Consider the following 23732-nt stretch of genomic DNA (forward strand, 5'->3'; position numbering starts at 1 on the left):
GAAAATACAAAAATATTAACCCAAGAGGTGAAAATGGCAAAATTAAAAAGAAAATGTGATCTCAAACATCCAGTTCATCAAAAACAATTACAAGAGACATTCAAATAGAAGTCATACACATGATATTTCTGAAAAGATAGCAAGTAAAATAAAAAAAAAACAAAGTCATGAGGCTATAGAGAAAATCAGATTAGAAATAATCTCTCAGGTAAAGAAATGATAACTTTAATAAAAGAGTTACCTGGCATGGCTAGAGAAGACATAGATTAACAAAAATGTTCAGGAGCATGGGAAGATGATGTAAACCTTAAATGAACAATGCAGAAAAGAAGTAGAATACATAAAACAAATTCAAAGAGATATCCAAGAAATGAAAAATTGTACTGAAAGCTGGTGAAACCATTTGAATGGAGCTGAGTAGAGAATATTGGATCTTGAGGACAGGATCACAGCTAGTGATCACGAAAGGAAAGAACTTTTAAAAATAGCAAGACAGTATGACATGATAATTTAACAGCTTCAAGATGGTTCAAACACAAACAATGTAAGATTAACATGCATCATTGAAGATGCAGAAGTCAACACAAATGACACTGATATTATTGAAAAGTAATGGCAGAAAATTTCCCCAATAGAGTAAAAGAATCAGACATACAGATAAGTGAGTCATATAGAATGCCAAATAGTCATAACCAAAATAAATCTACACCCAGACATATAATAATTTAGATCCTAGAAATTCAGAATAAAAACAGAATACTGTTTAAAAACTGTTAGAGAAAAGACACAACTCACCCATCAAGAAAACTTTTCAGCATAAACCCTTAAGTCAAGATAAGCTTGATATGAGGTGTTTCAAGCTCTGAAAGAAAATAAATTTCAACTCAGTTTGATGCACCCTGAAATTTTTCCTTGAAAATTCACTGAGAAATAAGACACTTCCTTGACAAAGAGCAACTGAAGATATTCATGCCCACCAAACTAACCATGGAAAAAATACTGAAAGACATGTTAGAAAGAGATGAAATTGACTTCCGGGAGAACATGGCAGACAAATAACAGCAGCCACGGAGGCTCCCTGAGGTTACCAGCTTAGAATCCAGGAGCGCTGCCGAGGAAGCCCACGCGAGGGGAGATGTACCTTGCCGACCCAGGAACAAAGTAAGCTGAGAGAAACCAACTAGAAATGCAATCCTGATGCTATAACAGGAACAGATAAAATCTCAGTGTGGAAGCTGGATCCCGCGCCACTGGAAGCCGCGATTTGAATTTCCTGCTGCCAATACTGCATCCCAATCCACATGTAGGGAAAGAGGCGCGCCAAAGCTCTGAGAGCGGGAATCGGCCCAAAGGGCATTGAGAGCGGGACTGGCTCGACCTGGAGTGAGTGAAATGGGGACCCTTTCATAGACTAGGAGACTCCAACAGAGGACAGTCTGGGAATGGGCAGACGGGACACAGCCCTGCAGTGACTTTAGTCGCATATTCCCCTCTTAAGCGGGAGTGGTGGGGAGCGCTTGGCCTGGTGATTCTGCTAACTAATATCCTGTAGGATAGCCCAAATCAGGTCCCTGTGCCTGGCAGTGCACCCTAGCAGTCAAACATTCAGTAGGTTGACCTGGAGGGGCAGGCCCAGCAGAGGCTGCCCAGGTCTGTGTCTCCCTAGTACACTGCAGTGGGCGGGAACACTTAGCCTGCAGATTCAAACAAACTGCCACAGACAAAGAGAAAAAAAAAAAACTGAGCCTCCTACATACGCTTGTATGGAAGGAACAAAAAGTATGGGAAAAGGGAGCAACAAGAAAGGGTCCTCAGTCCCCAATCCTGAGAACACTGATCCAGGAAAGATAAAAGCAAAAGAGAATGAAGACAGAAAACATGGAATATCAGACACGGCACCTATAGACATAAAACGGTATCTCCGGAGCCTCATAGACGAGTTCAAAACTGAAGTATTTAATGAAATAAAGCAAGAAATAAGTAGAATAGTTAGAGAAATGCTAAGCACCACCCAAGAAAAAACAGATGGTGGAATGGAAGAACAGAAAAAAAGGGGATAATTGTTTGATGGAGAAAATAGAGAAAACATAGAATACATGAAGCAGGTTCACAGAGATTACCAGGAAACTAAAAACTCTATTGAAAGCTGGCATAACAGCTTGAAAGAAACTAAGGATAGATTATCAGAACTGGAGGACAGATTTGTAAGGTGGGAGCATGAAATGAAAAACTTCTTAAAAATAACAAGAAAACAAACTGCAATAATACAAGCACTAGAAGATGACAAGAAGATCTATAACTTAAGAATTAAGAACATAAAAGAAGAAGTAGGGACTCAAACAAATAAACGACAAAAGCTATTCACAGAAATAATCCAGGAGAATTTCCCTAATTTAGCAAAAGGTAAAGATACCCAGATGTATGAGGCATACAGGACCCCAGCCACCTATAACCCAAACAGAGCTACACCCAGGCATATAATAATCAAAATTCCAGAAATTCAATATAAGAACAGAATATTAAAAGCCATCAGAGACAAGAAAAAGATCACTTACAAGGGAACACCCATCAGAATTACAGCAGACTTCTCGGCACAACCCATCAAATCATGCAGATTTGATGGGGGGAAATAATTCAAGTTTTGAAAGATAAAAACCTCCAGCCAAGATTGATATATCCTGCACAACTATCCCTAGAAATTGATGGAAAAACAAGGTGCTTCCAGAATAAAGAGGAACTAGGGTAATTTGCAACCACCAGTTCAACTCTACAGAGATTACTGCAGGATATTCTAAATATGAAAAATACCAAGATTCCAGAAACAGTGACAGAGCGGCCACAATGAATGGAGCAGAAAGTGAAATGAAGAGGACAAACTGACAACTAGTGACAGAAAAAAAGCTCAGCAGAAATGAGGCAGAGAAGGTTGGATGGTAGGAACAGCCATTTTGGAGAAAACAAGACATCATAATAGGTAGTGCTGATTTAATATCCTCTTGTTTTGAAGTCCCATCAAGCTTTTGTTCTTCTGTCTCCATCAGTTTTAACATGTTGTATCTTATTGGATTTTATTATATGTGATAATATAAACAAAAACTTTTATAGACAAGGAGATTATACAGAAACCATTGTTCATTTTCTGTTAGTTGATTCTAAATACCCTGTAATGCTGTCATTCTCTTGAATGGTTTTACATTGTCTTGATATGTTTGATGCTACAGTATACGAAGTTAAACCCAAAGATTTTAAGGGAAGAGACACTATGGTAACTACTATTGTGCCGAGATTATCTTATGGTGAAACACTATTTTGCTTAAATGGCTATGTTTTGACCTGCACTGTTTTGTTGTTATGCCCTCTTTTTTATCTCAATCTCCTTTTTACTATCTACTTTTTCATTTTTATCCTTTTAATTAAGGGAAAAATAAATAAAAATAGCAGGATATATTATAGTAACCCACTTTGATTTCCTATTGACTTGATTTGAAACTCTGTATTGCTCTCACCATCTTGTTTTGACTGATTTTCCTCAATTCTGTTATGCTAGATAGTACCAAGTTTGAAAGTCTAGGCAACGACTATGAAGACAATAAGATCCATTGTGACGCCCATTCTGGTTGACTATTATCTTCTTTTGAAGTCCTCTAATGTCTCTAATGTTTTGGTTTTATTGATCTTATTCTTTAGTTTTGTTCAATTTTATTATAACTGATGATATAGGCAATTCTTTTTAAGATTTTAACAAGAGGCATTATGGTAACCATTGTTGATCACCTGGTATTTTGTTTTTACATTATGTATTATGTCCATCCTTTTGATTTGACTGACTCTGTCCTGTGTATGTCACATTTGGTTTTACTTTCTTCAAAAAAAAGTAGTAAGAACTGTGGGAGTAATAAAACCCAAAATGTGTAATTGTCTTTGTACAAAAGAAAGGAAAAGAAAGTTCTCTAAATGATATAACTGCATATATATTTAAGTGTATTAGATAGATAACCATATTACTGAGTTTTGTTGGATTTTGGAACAAAACTGTTTGCAGTCTCACTGTTTGAAAGTGCCCTCTATATGCTTTAATTTTGTAACTTCAACAACTATTTCGAAGATGACAATATGTAATTAACTAGTGATTTCCTACTGTTTATTTTTTCTGAAATTCTGTATAACTTGTACCCTTTTTCTGTTTTTTTTTCTTTTTTCTCCTTAAATAAAATTTTTTAAAAAAGAGATGAAACTGACTACAATTTCCAGAACAACAACAGAAAGAAACCACCAATCAGGGAAAACATTTAAACAAGAGGGAAACAACAGGAAATGAACAACAGGAAAATAACATGACAAAATTGACCCAGTACATTTCAGTTATATTCATCAATGCAAATGCCTCAATTCATCAATTAAAAGAAATAGATTGACAAAACAGAATAGAGAAATTAGATTCCACAATATGCTGTAAACAAGAAACACATCTGACTCAAAGGGAAACTCCCATAGACTAAAAGTCAAAAGATGGAAAATAATAGTCCATGCAACAGGAAACCAGAAAAAAGCAGAGATAGGTATTCTGTTTTCAGAAAATGTAAACTTCAAACCAAAAATGTTCAAAAGAGAAAAAGAAGTTCACTATAAATTTGTTAGGGGAAAAATTCGAGAGGAAGAGCTAATAATCATAAATATATTCATGCCCCAAATACAGGAGCACTCAACTTTATAAGACAAATAATAATAGACATGAAAAACCAAATATATAATAACACAACTGTAGTAGGGGGCCTTAATACTCCAGAGACACAAAGACATAGTACTAGACAAAAATTCAGCAAAGAAACAACAGGACTGAATCAAACCTGTGAACAAATGGACAGTAGATGTTTACAGAGTGACAGTGTTCCACCCAACCACATCAGAATACACATTCTTCTCAGCTGCACATGGGACATTCTCTAAAATAGACTACATATTAGCCCATAAAACGTGCTTAAGTAAACACAGAGGGATTCAAATTATTCCATGTAGCTCCAGGGATTTGGGCTTGCCTGACTGTGTCCTCAACTCTGGAGACTGGTTGGCCTCAGGGAAGGTCCCCGCACCATCTGGAGCTCCGGGAGGGAGTTTAAGATCATTGCTCCCTCCAGCCAGGGAACTTTGCAGTTTCCAGGCGCACTGAACCAGCTCAGCAGGGCTTTGGCCTGCCTGCACCAACTTTCTGGCTTCCTGTCATGCTCAGCCAGCTCCAGGGATTTGGGCCTGCCTGCCTGTGCCCTCAATTCTGGAGACTGAATGGCCTGAGATGAGTGCCCCACACCATCCCAAGCCCTGGGAGGGAGTTTAAGATCCTTGTTCCCCAGTGGCAAGGGAACTTTGCTGCTTTATGCCACACTGGACCAGCTCAGCAGGGATTGGGTCTGCCTGCCCCACCCCAGCGACCCTCTCTCAAGCTGGGGAACTGGTTGGCCAGAGTCCAAGAAGCTTAGAGGATAGAAGAGGATTTCCAGTAGGCCGAGGGGAAGCCTTGTAATAACACTTGAAACACAGAAATATAGGAAAAATGACAAAATGAAAGACCAAAATACAATCTCAAGCCTCCACCCCACCCCAAGAAACCTTAGGAGCTATGTACATAGAAGAAAGCATTTGCCATACATCTGAAATACCTGAAATAATAGCAAATAAAATAAAGAAGCAACTACGGGAAGCTTTAAAGGAATTCAAACTAGAAACAATCTCCCAGGTAAAAGAAGAAATAAAAGAGATGCTGAACATATCTAAAAAAGACACAGTTTAAAAACTTGTGGAATTAAACAAAAAGATAGAATTCCTGAATGAACAATATAAGAAACAAACAGAATACATGAGGCAGATGCAAAGAGATATACAAGAAATCAAAAATTACATTAAAAGCCATAAAAATCACCTCAATGAAAGTGAAGATGAAATTTCAGACCTCAAAGACAAGATTGCAGCTAGTGAACAGGAAAGAAAAGATCTTTTAAAAATAACAAGGAATCAGGAAATAACAATTCAACAGCTTCAAGATGATGCAAAGAAAAACAACAGAAGATTGATAGGGATAAAGGAAAAAGAAGGAGACAACATAAAGTATGTCAAAAGGATATTTAGAGAAGTAATAGCTGAAAATTTCCCACACATGAGAATGGAAACTGACATCAGGATCAGGGAAGCATATAGAATTCCAAATGGCCATAATCAAAATAAAACTACACCCATACATATAATAATCACCATCCCAGAAATCCAACATAAGACTAGAATATTAAAAGCTGTCAGAGAGAAAATATGGATCACCTATAAAGAAAAACCTATCAGAATCACAGTAGACTTCTCAGCACAAACAATAAAGTCAAGAAGAGCATGGAATGAAGTATTTCAGATCCTAAAGGAAAATGATTTCCAACCTAGACTGATGTACCCTGCAAAACTGTCCTTCAAACTGGAGGGAGAAATAAGATACTTCTACGACAAATAACAGCTGAAGAACTTCATGATCACTAAGCCAACTTGGCAAAGAATACTGAAAGACAGTTTAGATACACTTAGGAAAAACCCACTAAACAAAGCAGACAATTAAACAGAATGGAAAGATAAAGATGCAACAGCAGAATGATAACATGTCAACAATAAATCAATATATAATAGTTATAACCATTAATGTAAATGGTCTCAATGCACCAATTAAAAGAAACAGACTGGCAGAATGGATCAAGAAATAACATCCAACCATATACTGTTTACAAGAAATCCATCTAACCCAAAAGGACACTCACAGACTGAAAGTCAAAGGATGGAAAACAAAACTTCATGCAATAGGAACCCCATAAAAAAGCACAGGTAGCTGTTATGTTTGAAGACAATGTGGACTTAAAACCAAGAATGATCAGAAGAGATAAAGAAGGTCATTATATACTGATTAGGGGAAAACTTCAAGAGGAAGAGATAACAAGCTTAAATATATATGCACCCCATTCCAGAAGACCCAGTTATACAAAGCAAGTATTAATACAAATGAAAATCCAAGTTATCAATAACACAATTATAACAGGAGACCTTAACACCCCATTGACACCAAAGGACAGATCAACCAGACAGAAAATCAGCAAAGAAATAAGAGAAATGAATCACACCTGTGAACAAATGGACTTGATAGACATAAACAGAGTGTCCCATTCAACAACATCAGAATACACGTTCTTCTCAGCAGTAAATGGGACATTGTCTAAAACAGACCATATACTAGCCACAGAACATATTTAAATAAATGCAAAAGAGTTAATTATCCCTTGCATGTTATTGGATCATAGCACTATGAAACCAAAAATTGATGATAAAAGATAGGGCCAAAACCCCACAAATTCATGGAAACTGAATAACACGCTCTTGAGTAATCAGTGGGTCATGGGGGAAATTAAAGAAGAAATCAAACAATACCAAAAAACAAATGAAATTACAAATACAACTTAAAAAATCTATGGGATGCAATGAAAGCTGCCCTCAAAGGAAAATTTATTGCACTAGGTTCCCACATCAGGAAAACAGAACTGTAGTACAAATAAATAACCTGGTGCTACACTTCAAACGTCTAGAAAAAGAAGAGCAAGTGAAGCCCAAAGCCAAAAGAAGCGAGAAAATTATAAAAATCAGAGCAAAAATTAATGCAATAGAGGCTAAGAAAACAATCCAAAGAATGAATGAGTCAAAAGATGGTTCTTTGAAAGAATAAAGGGAATAAACAGCTCAAATCATGCAATAAGGAATAAAAAGGGTGGAATCACTACAGACTCTGTAGAAATACAGAAGATCATTAACATCTATCTCAAAAACCTCTACTTCCATAGGTTTGATGATACAGAAAAGATAGATTCCTAGAAACATATTAAGTAGCAAAGCTAGGTCAAGAAGAGGTAAAACTGCTGAATAACTCAATCTCTATTACTGAAATTGAAAACATAATTAAGTCCTTACCTAAAAAGAAGAGCCCAGGCCTAGATGGATTGACTGTGGAATTCGACAAGAAATGCAAAGACTTAATGCTGATACTCCTCAAACTCCTCAGTGAAACTGAAAAGGAAGCAATCCTTCCTAAGTCATTCCTGGAAGCAAATATTACTCTAGTACCAAAACCTGAGAAAGACTCAACTAAAAAAGAGAACTACAGGCCAATCTCCCTAATGAAAAAAGATGCAAAAATTCTCAATAAAATATTGGAAAATAGGATGCAGCAAATCATCAGGAAGATTATACACTGTGACCAAGTGAGATTCATCCCAGGCATGAGAGATGGTTCAACATACATAAATCAATAAATGTAATCCACTATATAAAAAAAACCAAAAGTAAGAATCACATGATCATTTCTATAGACGGAGAAAAAGCTTTTCATAAGATCCAACATTCATTTATGATTAGAACCTTACAGAAAATTGGAATAGTTTGTCTTTACTTCAATATGATAAAGGCCACCTATGACAAACCAACAGCCATTATTATACTAAATGGCCAAAAACTGAAGCCCTTTACCTTAAAATGAGGCACAAGACAAGGATGCCCCTCATCATCACTCCTTTTTAATATACTACTGGGAATACTAGCCAGAGCAATTAGACAAGAGAGAAAAAGAAAAGTGGTAAAGATAGGAAAAGAAGAAGTTAAAATATCATTATTTTCAGATGACATGATACTCTACATAGAAGACCCCCAAAACTCCATTGAAAGACTCCTAGAAATAATAAATAAATTCAGCCTTGTAGCTGATATAAAATCAATAGCATTTCTATACACTAAAAAAAATCACAAGGAGAGAAATAAGCCACATTCTGCATACTAGCGACCAAAAAAATGAAATATTTAGGAATTAATCTCACAAAAGAAGTGAAACATCTATATAGGGAGAATTATAATACACTGAAAAAAGTAATTGAAGAGAATCTCAGGAAATAGAAAGGCATAACTTGCTCATGGATAAGAAGAATAAATATTGTGAAAATGGCCATTCTCCCAAAACTGTTATACATATTCAATACAATCCCAATGAAAATACCATCAACATACCTCACTGATCTAGAGATATCTCTCCTAAAATTCATCTGGAACGAGGAGACCTAGAATAACAAAGACAGTTTTAAGCAGCAAAGGAAAGGCAGGAGGCATCAAAATCCCTGACTTGAAGTTATACTACAAAGCAAATGTAGTAAAATTAACATGGTACTGGAACCACAGAGCTGAAGATCAATGGAATAGACTAGAAGATACAACCACAACTACAAACACACTCAACCACCTTATCTTTGATAAAGGGGCCAAACATGCTCACTGGAAGAATGACAGTCACTTTAATAAATGACTATCTCTCTATATGCCAAAAACTAAGTAGACCTATGCCTTTCACCATGTACTAAATTAAAATCTAAATGGATCAAAGATCTGAATACTAAAACAGAAACACTAAATTTATTTGAAGACAAATTGGGTAAAAACCTTAAAGATGTAGGGTTAGGTAGAGAATTCATGAGCAGGAATCAAACTGCATGGGAAATACTTCCAAAATCAACAACTGGGATCACATCTTACTAAAAAGTTTCTGCACATCAAAAGAAATCTCCAGCATAGTGAAAAGAAAACCCACAAACTGGGAAAAAATCTTAGTGAACTGTCCCTCAGACAAAGGACTTCTGTCTAAAACATATAAAGAATTAAAAAAATCAGACACCCAAAATTCAAAGATCCAATCCAAAAATGTGCATCTGAGATGAATAAACACTTCTCAGATGAAGAAATATAAATGGCAAATAAATACATTAAAAAGTGTTCATCATCATTACTCATTAGAGAAATGCAAATTAAAACCACACTGAGATTCCATCTCACTCCTGAAAGAATGGCCAGGATCAAGAAAAACAACAAGAAATGCTGGAGAGGCTGTGGGGAAAAAGGAACTCTCCTGCACTCTTGGTGGGAGTGTAGACTGATGCAACTGCTGTGGTGGTCAGCCTGGAGATTCCTCAAATTGCTGGGATTGGAAGCTCCATTTGTTCCAGCTATTCCACTTCTATGTATATTCCCAGAAGAACTGAAAGCGTCATACTACAGGGAAATATGTGCACCCATGTTTATAGCAGAACAATTTGTAATAGCCAGATCTTGGAAATAACCTAAGTGTCTATAAACTGAAGAATGGATAAAAAAAGTTGTGGTATTTTTATACAATGGAGTACTACTCAGCTATAAATAATGATGATATTGAGATATTTATAAATAAATGGATGCAACTTGAGACCATATTCATAAGTGAAATAAATCAAACTCACATGTGTAAATACCATATAGTCTCCCTAGTGTAAGAAATGGTAAGAATACATAAAAATATGTGGTAATCATAATTCCCCATTATATTGCTTTGAAGCCTTCTAATGTTTTCTCTCATTATAGTGGAATGGTTTTACTCTGGGTGTTTGATTTTTTATCTGTGACGGTATTAACAGCTATTTTGAAGAAAACAAGACATCATAATAGCTAGTGATGATTTAATATCATCTTGTTTTGAAGTCCCATCAAGCTTTTGTTCTTTTGTCTCCATCGATCTTAACATGTTGGATCTTATTGGATTTTATTATATGTGAGAGTATAAATAAAATTTTCATAGACAAAGAGATAATGTAGAATCCATTGTTCGTTTTCTGTTAGCTGGTTGTAAATACCCTGCAATACTTTCATCCTGTTGAATGGTTTCACACTGTCTTGATATGTTTGGTGCTATAGTATATGAAGTTATACTCAAATATTTCAAGGAAAGAGACACTATGATAACTACTGTTATGTCGGATTGTCTTGTGGTGAAAACACTATGTTGCTTAAATTGTTCTCTTCTGATAGAAGAGAGAAAATTATAAAGCTCAGAGAACAAATTAATGCAATTGAGCCTAAGAAAATACAAAAATTCATGAATTGAAGAGCTGATTCTTTGAAAGAATAAACAAAATTGATAAACCCCTAACCAAACCTATCAAGAATAGGAAAGAAGAAAACACAAATTTATGCAATAAGGAATGAAAACGGTGAAATTACTACAGATTCTATGAAAATTCAGAAGATCAAGAATATCTACTTTGAAAATCTTTAATCACATAAGATCTCAGAGGAAATGTACAGAATTCCAGAAACATATGATTACCAAAGCTGCATGAAGAAGATATAACAATCTTGAATAACCCATTATCAGCTACTGAAATTAAAAATGTGTTTAAAAACTTACCAATAAAGAAAAGCCCAGGTCCTGATGGATTTACAGCTGAATTCTGTAAGAAATTTAGAGAAGATTTAACTCCAATATTCCTCAAAACCTTCAATGAAATTGAAAGGGAAGCAATTTTTCCTAAGTTGTTCATGAAGGCAAGTATTACTGTGACACCAAAACCAGAGAAAGAACCAAACAATAAAGACTGTAGGCCAGTCTTCCTCATGAATATTGATGTATACATTCTCAATAAAATACTGGCAAATAGAATGCAGTACGTCATCAAAAGATTACACATCATGACCAAGTGGGATTTATCCCAAGAATGCAGGGATGATTTAACATTCACAAATCAATAAATGTAATACAACACATCAACAGAGCCAAAGACAAAAATCATATGATTATCTGAATAGATGCAGAAAAGGCTTTCTATAAAGTCCAACACTTGTTCATGATAAAAGTAAAAAACCCTTCAGAAACTTGTAATAGATGGTTTCTACCTCAATCTGATAAAAGTCATCTATGACAATCCAATAGCCAACATTATACTACATGGACAAAAACTGAAAACTTTCACTCTAAAATCAGGAACAAGACAAAGATGTCCACTTTCACCACTTCTATTCAATATAGTTCTGGAAACACTAGCCAAGGTAATCAGACAAGAGAGAAATAAAAGGAATAAAGACAGGAAAGGAAGAAGTTAAATTATCACTATTTGTAGATGACATGATACTCTACATAGAAGACCCTAAACACTCTGTCAAAAGACTACTAGCACTAATAAGCCAATTCAGCTGTGTAGCTGGATACAAAGTCAACATTCAAAAATCAATAGTATTATTCCTGTACACAAACAAAAATCTCACAGAGAGAAATTATGGATATGACACCTTTCACAATAGCATCCAAAACAATTAAATACTTAGTAATAAACTTAACAAAAGATGTGAAAGACCTATACACTGAAAAGTATAGCACTCTAAAAAATCGAGATTGAAGAGGATATTAGAAAATGGAAGGATATTCCTTGCTCTTGGGTAGGAAGAACTAACGTTGTGAAAATGGCCATACCCCCAAAACTGATATACAGATTTAATGCAATTGCAATCAAAATACCAGTAACATATCTTAAAGATCTGGATGAAACATTCCAAAAATTCATTTGGAAACAGAAAAAACCTAGAATAGCAAAAGCAATTCTGGGCAGCAAAGGCAAGGCAGGAGGCTTCACAATCTGTGACTTGAAAGTATACTACAAAGCTACAGTGATAAAATTGGCAAAGTACTGCAAAAAAAAATAAACAGACCTGAGGAACAATGGATCAAATTAGAAGATTCAGATACAACTACAAAGACATCCAGCCACCTTATATATGAAAGAGGGGTTACACATGTTCACTGGAAGAAAGATTACCTCTTTAATAAATGGTGCTGGAAAATTGGCTTTATGCATGCCCAAGACTGAAACTAGTACTATGTCTTTCACCATGCACTAAACTAAAGTCAAAATGGATCAAAGATCTAAATATTAAAATTGAAAGTCTGTCTACTGAAAGACAAAGTTGGCAGAAATCTTGAAGACATAGCGATAGCAAAGAGTTCATGAACAAAATGTAAACTGAATGGGAAGTACTTCAAAGAATTAACAACTAGGATCTCTCTTTATTAAAAGTTTTGTACTTGAAAAGAAATTAGAAACAGAGTGAAAAGAAAACTCACAGAATGGGAAAGAATTTTAGCCAGCTGTCTCACAGACAAAGAACTTGTATCTATAACATATAAAGAACTAAAAAACATCAGACCACCAAGTTCAAAAACGCAATCCAAAAGGTGGCATCTAAAATGAACACACAGTTCTAAGATGAAGATATACAAATGGCAAACAAATACATGAAGACATACTCAACATCACTGGTCATTTGAAAAATGCAATTTAAAACAACATTGAGATTCTATCTCACTCCAGATAGAATGGTTGCCATCTAGAAACAGTTGATAACAAATGTTGGTGGAGATTTGGGGGAAAAGGAACACTTCTCCTCTGCTGGTTAGATTGTTGACTCGTAAAACAACTGTTGAAATCAGTGTGAATACCCTTTATAAAACTAGGATTAGAAATTCTATTTCATCCCCTTCTTCTATTCCCCTTCTGGCTATTTTCCCAGAAAAATTGAAAATGTCACACTACAGTGATATATGTGCACCCATATTTATAGCAGCACAATTTTTAATAGCTAAATCTTGGAAACAACCAAAATGTCCATCAACTGCACAATGGATAAAAAAGTTGTGGTATATTTATACAATGGAATATTACTCATCTGTTAAAAAGGATAATCTTGTGGCTTTTATAGGTAAATAGAAGCAACTTGAGACCATACTCGTAAGTGAAATCAAACACATTTATAAATATCATATTGTCTCCTTTGTATAAAAAAATTAAAATCTGAAAGAGTAATAAGATCCAAAATATACCATAGATACTGTAATAATGAAAGGGGGAAAAAGTTCAAAAGGATAGAACTACTTGGGTAAGGGGAAGTAAAAAGGAAGAAAAGATTATAACAACGTTGATAAACACATATAAATGTGCATGTATGTGTATGTGTGCTAAATAGATAAGTATACTACTAATCTCTCTTAGTTTATCAAAAAGAACAGTTTGTGCTGTCATTGTGCAACTGATAACTTTTGTGTCTAGATTTTGTAACTTGAGTAACTAGTTCTGATTAAACAATGTGTAATATATAACTACTATTAATTCTCTACTTTTTTTCTGAAATTCTGTATCATTTCTATCCTTTTTTCTCTTTTGCTTTTTAAAATTAAAAAAGTCTCCAAAAGTATTGTAATGATTTCATTATCATCAGGCATATGAAAGGATCTTTCTAATCCCATATCTCATCCACTGTTCAATGTGTGAAATGATAAAGTAGAAAAATTTTAATTTACATTTTCATTTCCTTTTCTCTAGTTAATTTTAGTATTTTATGTGTTTTTAGGTATTTCGTTTTTGCTATGCTTTCAAAAACCTTTCAGGAAGAAAATATATGCAAATATATATTTGCATATATACACATATACACACATATATGGTCTGTCAACATTTACTGTGATCTGTGCAGTATCAGATTTAGGCATTGACCAGAGGGGTCAGCACTAAGTGAAATAACATGGCTTTAACATCAGGGATTGTTGTTTGTCTATGTGACAGAATTTATTGTTTTCTTATTTGAAACATTTCTTAATACCACCCCAATACACATTCAACTCATTAGATGTGGAAAATATATCACCTTGAAAAAGACTGCAGATTTACAAAATGCTGTCTTAACTATGAGCATAATATATTTCATCATTAAAATGGGAATGGTGTTCCCTATATTTGGGCTCACACGTATGTTATTCTTCCATGATTCAAAAGTATAAACCATTTAGCAAATCTTTTCTTTATTCTTTCTTTCCTGCTTGCTTGCTTATTTGTTTGCTTGCTTGCTTTCCTCCCTTCCTTCTTTTTATTTCTTTCTTTTTCTTCAGCACTTGGATTGAACCCAGTGCCGTTACACTAAGCTACCCTCCCCAGTCTATTTTTACTTTTTACTTTTGAAACAAGGTCTAAGTTGTCCAAGGTGCACTTGAGCTTGCCATCTTCCTGCTCAGCCTGCCAGAGTGCTAGAATTACAGGCATGCTCAATGCAAAGCCTTTCTTAACTCTCTTCCATTGTGTTCTATCTACTACAACTTTGTCTCATAAAAAAGTACTCTCAGAAATGCCACTGATGAAAAAGCATGAAGTGAGGATGGTTAAATAAATGTGAGAAGCACTCTACACCATTGTTGGTGAGCTTGGGGCACACATACCACAATAGGCACGCACAGCTCTCTCTGTCAGCACACGAGCCAAGAAGCCCAAGCATTGCCCCCAACAACTGAGCATCTGATATTCAGGTTGGCACTTTTTTGATAAATAAGTGCACTTTGGATTGCAGTTTGGGAATTTGGTCTCTAAAATGTTTCACTATCACTGCTACATACCAAACCTTTCCTCAAAATTGCAAACTGGGTGACCTCGTGCAAGTGACTTGCTTTCTCTGGCTTTAATTCCCACAGGAGTAAAGTGATATGATAAAACAGTGCTTGTCATTAAAGATTTTTTAAAAAGAGGAAGCTAGTGATTACAAGCCAAGCACTTAGAGCAATATCAGGCATATACTAAATGCTTAATACGTTTATTATTGTCATTTTATTAATATTAATAGTAGCAGTGGTAGTAACATGTACAGGCACTGAAGAATAAATAAACCTATTTAACATTACTTAACTGTGGTTCTTTCTCATTAATTTCTTTGTACTTAATGCATCCTATCTTTGAGAAATAGCATTTTCCCTCTTTTTTCTGAAGCCTCAAATAGACCAATCTGAAGGTCAGTATGAGGACTCATCCTGTAACCCATGTGTAAACTCAAGTTTTTCCTCTTATACTAGATTTCGTCAGAAATATTTGACACACCTTGACCCATGGAATATGAAGCATTATACAGTAGTTATTTCTGTCTGCTACCATGTCATAAACACTTGGGTTCCTGTCTTCATGTTCTTTCTGTCACACCAAGAAAAATCCATTTCTGTGAATAGCAAATAACTTACTGGAAGATCTCAGGGACTAATCTTTCCATTCATCCTCTCAGTGCAAAATAAGGCATAGATCTCTATTCTACAGAGCAAAATCTGACTTCCTTTGTCTAGATTCCAGCACAGCATTAAACTCAACACTTACTTCCTTAACAGTAACAACTGACTGGAATTGCTTGCACTCCCCACCTGCTCTTTCAGAGATCACTTCATGAAGACTAAGCATCGTCTGTCTGGAGCAAAAAAGATAGTCCCCAGCACTGCTTGGAAAGAGCTACCAGTCCGGTCTCTGCTTCTGCGGAACTGAGTTCACTGTGATCCACAAAAGACTGACCTCTGCTTTCTAGCATGTGGCAGATACTGGACTATTGGAAGCTTACCTGTAACTCAGAAAAAGTAAATAGAATAAGTGATTTTTTTCTTTATCATACAAAAAATATACAACTAATAAGAAATTTGAATAGATAAAAATTGTATACAAGATAGATGACTATACTACTAATCTCCATTAGTTCATCAAAAGAATATTTTTGTGCTTTTGTTGTTTGATCATTTTTTTCATGCCTAGACCTTGTAACCTGAGCAACTACATTTAAGAAAACAATATGTAATATATTAGCTAGTGTTAATTGCCTAATATTCTTTCTGAAATTCTTTTCACTTCTTTTGCTTTTCTGGTTTGCTTTTTAAGATAATATTTTAAGTTTAAAAAAATAAAATTATCAAGATCACGTCAGCCCAAAATAGGCTCCATTAGCCCACCATGGGATATGATCACATTTTTACCTGATTAACTCTACTAAATGAATGCAATTTTAATTTAAAATTTTATAGTAAGTAAATATGCAATGAATATCAAATGTTATAAACCAAACCAGAATCCATCTCCTCATCAACTGTCACTATTACTCAAAAGTAAAGATGCCTAAACTGACTGTTGATGATTGTCAATGTTTAAAATAAAGAAATGGACTAGTACTACTTTTCAAGTGCAGGTGTAACAAATTTCCAGAAACTTGACAATTTAAAACAATACCCCTTTATTATCTCATTACCATAGTTTAGAATTCCACCACATGCCTCACCCAGCTAAACTTAAGCTGTCATGGTTACATTTCTTACCAGAGGCTCTAAGGAAATATCCACTGGTAAGCTCATTCAGGTTGTTGACTCAAGTGAGTTCCTTTCAGTTTCAGAACTCAGGACTCCTTTTGTTTGCTAGGTACCAAGCAGGAGCCCTCTCTCTGATCCTTGCACATGAGCCCGACACCTCAAAATTAGCAGCATAACAGCAGATACATGCAGCAATGTGACTCCCTTCACCTCTCTCTCATGTCAGAGAATGTTTTATGTTTTCTAGTACTCAAGTGACAATATTACAACAACAGATAGTCCCAGATAATCTTCATATTTTTATACCTGTTTCTTTCATTATATCTGTAAAGCCCATCTTGACAAAGTAATAAAATCACAGACTATGGAGATTAAAATATGGACATCTTTGGGAGAAATGGCACAGTATTATTCATTCCATGACAAATAATGTCACTTTAATGATGAATTGTTATGGTGTTCACACACACACTCACACACACATATACACACATACACACACACACAATTTCACGCTAGGAAGAAATCACACAATTTTTCTCACTTTGAGACCAATGTTCTTTATTTACTTACACTCAGTATTAAAGGAAAAATGTGTTTTAGCTGTTGAACTCCTTTAATTCACAGTTTTTTACTCAGAGAACTTGAGAATATAAGATACTAGCCTAAAATAGATTCTATTGGCCCACTATGGAAACTAATCACCATTTCTGTCTTGATAAACTGCACTAAAAATCCTCCAATTCCATTACTCCAAATTCCACCAAAACACAGGTTCTTTTGCAGTTTGACGTTCACTTTTCCTCAAAGACTTTCCTTAACTCCTGGGTGAAAGTTCTGAAATAATCGATTTTGACTCTGCTTTGTTCACCATGAGGCATCAGTGCCAAGTACAATGTCTGGCCCAAGTAAGTGTCCAATGAATTTCTGTTTAAGAGATTAATGAATGAATGAACATACCAGTTTTAAAAGTTGGATAGAATCAATGATCATGACTGCAAATAAATTCTCATAGATCATGAATCATTTAATAGACCAAATGAGTACTGAAAGGTAAACAGATTAAATAGGAACATAAACTCTTATGGATAAATCCACATTGCTGAAGTTTTAAAATTTTACTTCTACATCAAGGAATAGCTGAATCAATTTTGAGGTCATATCTATGTTATAATAACCAGCCATATATCAGAATCCAATTTAAAAGTAAGTTTTACTACTAAAGTATGCAATTAATTGAACAGTAAGCAAACATTACATTTTTCTTGCATTTTAGTGATAGAATTCAAAAGTGTAGATTCAAGTCCACTAAAAATATATTGTCAGAAGTGCCCCAATACCACTCAAAGGACACACATTTGGGAGAAACCACAGGACTCTGTATGATCATCCTCATGACTATGATTTTTTATATTCAGAAGACACAAATAAATATGAAAAAAGGGAAAATGTATTTCAGACAAAGTACATCTGAGGAGTCTCTCCCAGTGGAATCATATTGATGTGTGGGATTTCCCACCAATTATTTGCAACAGCACAAGTGAAGTTTTATCTATCAGGAAGTCTCACTAGACACTCCGTGCCCAAGGTTTTCACTGAAGGCTGTACATCTAGTCACCCACTGCTTAGCATATACCAAAATTCCAGGCTTCCAGAGAAAAGCAAAGGTTTAGCATAAAACTCATTGTTTGTACAGGATAGGCAGTGAGTCATAGACTAGTTAGGGTAATCAGAATCTTCCCAAAGTCTGAGTTCCCAGATGCTTGTGAAAGGTCAAGAGTGAAGGCTAAAGATACAACTCAGCAGCACAGTATCTGCCTGACAAACATGAGGTTATGAGTTGGGTGCCTGGTATCAAAAAAAAAAAAAAAAAAAAAAAAAAACAGTCAAGAGCGAGTGACCCAAATCTGGGAGGAGTAGAAGTCAATTTGCCCTTCCCATAAGCCATGTAAACGAGGAAGTTGGCAACCTGTGAGTTGGCAGAAGCCATGCTGAGTCTGAGAAGAGTACAACAAGAAGCCAATTTGCCCTTCCTGTGAGTCACGCAAGCCATGCAGGACTCAGAAAGACAGAATCCAGTTTGCCTCTCCCATTAGCCAACCAGTGGAATGGCTGGGAATCAAGAAGCAACTGACTGGATCAGAGGACAAACTGAGTTGATAGCAACGGAAGCACAAAAGTCACTAAATGCTTTTATTGTTTGCAGGCCTAAGACCAGTAGTCTGTGTGTCTATTAGGAGGATAATGGTATGCAATATAGCAAATATGGGGAATCTCCTTCTGTCTTGTTTTTGAAATTCAATATTGCTCTCACTGTTCAGTTTTGTTCTGATTTATTGTTTTGCTTTATTTAATGCTTTGTTTGGATTGGTTTTATTGTTTTGTTTTATTCTGTTTTACTATGTTTGATGCTATGGACATCTATTGTGCAGATAACGAGACATTATGATAGCCATTGTAGATTTCCTGCTATGCAGTTTTGAAGTTCAGTACCACTTTCACTGTTTTGTTTTGATTGGCTTTATTCTGTTTTATTTAATTAGGTTTTATTCTCTTTAAAATAAAAAAAGTTGTTTTTAAAGAAAATTTAATTTTAAAAAAAATGAGCAAGTGATCCAGGACTTTCAAAGGATAGTCATCAGGACTTCCACATTAATTCCTTTCTGCAAAGCACTGAATTTGCTGTAGAGTATCTAGGATGTCTGCATACACTGAAAAATATATATTTGATTTTCCCCATTGTTCCTAAAGCTGTGTCTTGCATATATTTGAAAATAATTGCTTATGATGCTAAACAAAAAAACAGAGATAGCTTCCAGGTTTCTCTCTGCTGTCACTGGTAGCCAATTTGTGGAAGATCCAGAATCCAGATCCGTGTTGATTTATCCCAAAATCCAGCAGTAGGTCTATGGTGGGGTAGTGGATAATCTTCTTGAGCCTGCACTTTTATTTTCCCTGACTTTTAGAAGCTCTCTCTCTCTGTGTCTTTCTCTCTCTCTCTCTCTCTCTCTCTCTCTCTCTCTCTCTCTCTCAAATTAGAGATCTTCTTGTCATCTTCTAGCCTTTATATTGTTACTGCTTGTTTCCTTGTTGTTTTTAAAAAGGTTTTCTTTCATAATCCCACGTTGCCAAACAGTCCTCCAGTTTGGACAATATATCCTTAATTACTTTCAAGCAGATTTGCCATCTTTCCATAGAGTTTTTAATTTCCTGGTAATCTCTTTGAATCTGCTTCATGTATTCAATATTTGCTTTATATTCTTCATGAAGTGGTTCTCTCCTTTGTTTGAGTTCCTCCCTTCTTCTATCTGTGTCTGCTTCACAAAAATGCTTAGCATATCTTTTATCAGTCTTCTTATATCTTGCTTTACTTGGCTAAATATTTCACTTTTGAAATCATCTATGAGGTCCTGAGGATATCTCTTTATGTCCACTGGTGCTGTGTCTGATATTGCATGTTTGCTGTTCTCATTCTTCTTTGTATTTACCTGTTCTGGGTGGGTGTTCTCAGGGTTGTGACCTGGGGACTTTTTGTTGTTGCTTCCTCTTCCCATCCTTTTTGTTTCTCAGGAGGCCCCAGTTTCTTTCTTTGTTGGTTACAATTCTTCTGAAGCATGCTGGCTAGGTGACCCTTCCCACTACAATATGCTAGTGAGTTGCAGACAGGGGCAGCATATCCTGGCCCCTCTTCTCTGGATCAGTCAAGCTGCTGAGGCCTGCCCTGTATTACTATGCACTGCCTTCTCTCCGGGTCAGTCAAACTTCTGAGGCTTCACTGTGGCAGTGTGCGCCATTGCCATAGAGAATTGATTTCAGATAACCTATTGTGTCTCAGCCAGGTCGAGTGACCCAGGCCTAGCTCTTGCCACCAATTCCATTCAGGAAGGGAACAACTGGCTGAAGTCACTGCTGCCCCTTGTACTTGCCAGTCCTGCCCGGTCCCAGAATGTCATCCACTGAAGCATGCTTTTTGTGGAATGGCTCCACTCCCATCACTCACCACAGGTCAATGCAGGCTCCCTGCCAGTTCAGCTCTCAGTTCAAATGGTTGGCCCCAACCTCAGTGTGACTGCGCCTCCAGTGAGTCAAAGTGGTGGGACCTCAGATGGCTCAGCAACTTGCCCATTGCAGCGGGAACACTGAACTTTTAGCTGTTCCAATAATAACATCTGGGGTGTATGATTGATTGGTTCTTCTCACCTTAGTTTCTTCTTAGGATCAGAGAATTCATCTCCTTCTGTTTGGGACTCCCTATGCTGTATTATGTTGAATTCTAAATTGACTGTCTCAGGGAGTCTCTGTAGCCAGCTGTTATCTATCCACTATCTCTGCTCGAATCCTTGAATAACTATTTCTAAGATGATAATATGCGATTTATCAACAAGTGATTTCTTACTGTTTACCTTTATGAAATTCTGTATTGTTTCTACCTTTTTTCTGTTTTGCTTTTTTTTCTCTTTAAAGAAAATGTTAAAATATTTTTAAACATATATACATATATCAGTTGTAACCATTAATGTAAATGGGCTCAATTCAATTCAAGAAAGATGATCCAGCCAGCAGATCAACAAGTTCAGAACTCCTGGAGGGGAAACGGGGATTAAATAAAAGACATAGGGGAGACAAAAAAGAGAGACGAAAGCAAGATGAAATAATCCGATCAAGCTTCCGGTTTATTCAGAAAATAATCACACCTTTTATAGGATAAGGGCGGGAGCTGGGACAGGAAGAGGTTAAACAGATGAATACAACAGGGTCACCATCACATCCGGATACGTGACGTAAGCAGAAGAGGATTATGGTTAATGTAGGCAGACGCAGTGCCCATAGGAGAGAGAGAGAGAGACATCGAGGCAGCAATGCCTGTCACTCGGCTCCCTACATCTCCTCCCTTTTTATATTATTTAATTAAGAGTATGGCAGGCCCTGTGAGGACAGTGTCTGTCTTAGGTCAAGGACCTCATTGCATGAACCCAACCAGGCCTTACCCGTCATGGGCTTGCAGAACAGCAGTTGGTCCTGTGCCTGTCTTAGGTGGCTGTTGGAATTAACATGCATGTCCTAGTTGCCCGTCTCTGACTGCCTGTCCATTGCTCCAGGGCAGTTAGGCCGCATCATCATATGGGCCACTCGTGGGAATTCCTTCCCTGTAGGTTTGTTGATCTGCCATCTCCAGCTGATGATAGTGTACCTGAATGGGCTTTGCCATAAATGCGTCTATCCGGTTATTAATGAACATCATAATCCTCTGAAAAATACAAGAACTCACAGAAATGAGAAACAATAGGTCAGCTAGGAGACCCAAAAGGGGCATTAGGTAAGGGAAAAACTCCCCCCCACCGCCCCAAATCAAGGAGAAGGGGTTGACAGCCATTTGTTGGTGTCTCTGTATGAAGTCATTCTCCTGTGTTGGAGCATGCCTTGCATAACACTGGATGCAGTCTATTTGGCTGGTGTATGTTCCTCCAGACCGAGAAGAGCCTCTTCTGCAGTCATGGGGTTCTGTGCATGGCTGTCAGCAGTTGTAGTCTGTTTGGCAGGGGTCAAAATCCACCATGGGTGTGGTGTGGCTCAAGAAGGCTGGCTAAGCAGCATAAGGCTCCAGGGAGATGTGTCACCTGTAAGAGAACACAGGGGATTGTGCCTCAGGAAATAACATTATTCCTGGGCGTTACATGGGGTCTTTGAAGAACTGTCTACTTGCTTTACGAGGCGTTCAGGTAGCCATCTAGCTTCTCTATCTTGTTGAGAGTAAACACACACTGAACCTCATTCCCAGATAAGGACTGGATCAGGGCCATTCCACACATTGGTTAGTGGGTCTCTCCATAAAACAGATGCAAACCGTGTTTGAGTCTGAGTATGCCAAAACCGAGATGCTGCGGAGCAGCCTGAAGCATCCAGGGTCAGAAAATTTAAAATAAAAAGAGCATGTGAAAGGACATTTCTAGGGGACCCCTGGGTGGGGTACCATGTCTCCCTTTTTATTTTATCTATGGTGAATTTAAGAGAACGATGCGCACGTTCAACAATGCCTTGTCCCTGAGGATTATAAGGTACTGTGGTGTGGAGGATATTAAGGCTCTTGCAAAATTGAGCAAAGGAGGTGCTGGTATAGCCAGGGCCATTATCAGTCTTGAGCTGTTGAGGACATCCCAGAACTGAGAAGGCTGACAGCATATGGGCTATAATGTGTTTAGCAGCTTCTCCAGTCTGGAGAGTGGCAAAAATGAAGCCACTATAAGTGTCAATAATGACATGTACATATTTTAGATTGCCAAACTCATTGAAATGGGTAACATCCATTTGCCACAAGGTGTTAGGAATTAAACCTCTAGGATTGACTCCTAGGTGTTGAACAGGTGAGTGGATAGCACAAGATGGGCAATTTTTTACAATTTGTCTGGCTTGCTCACGGGTAATTTTGTAGAGAAGGCGGAGGGTGTGAGCATTGAGGTGGTGTAGCTGATGGGCTTGTTGGGCCTCAGACACCTTGGAGTCCTGAGCCATAAAAACCTGTGCTCGTACAGCAACATCAGCCAAATGATTTCCTTGGGCAAGAGGCCCTGGGAGGTTGGAATGAGCTCGCAGATGACCGATAAAGAACTTATGACGGCGAAGCCATATGAAGCATTGTAATTGTTTGAACAGATTTGCAGCTGGGGAAGCATGACATATAGTAGCAACAGTCTCTAATAATGGAACAGACTGAGCAAGGTAAGCACTGTCAGTA

The sequence above is a fragment of the Cavia porcellus genome, unplaced genomic scaffold (assembly GCF_034190915.1).
Source record: "Cavia porcellus strain 051 isolate PalLab524CR breed Dunkin Hartley unplaced genomic scaffold, mCavPor4.1 scaffold_28, whole genome shotgun sequence".
NCBI classification, from domain to species: Eukaryota; Metazoa; Chordata; class Mammalia; order Rodentia; family Caviidae; genus Cavia; species Cavia porcellus.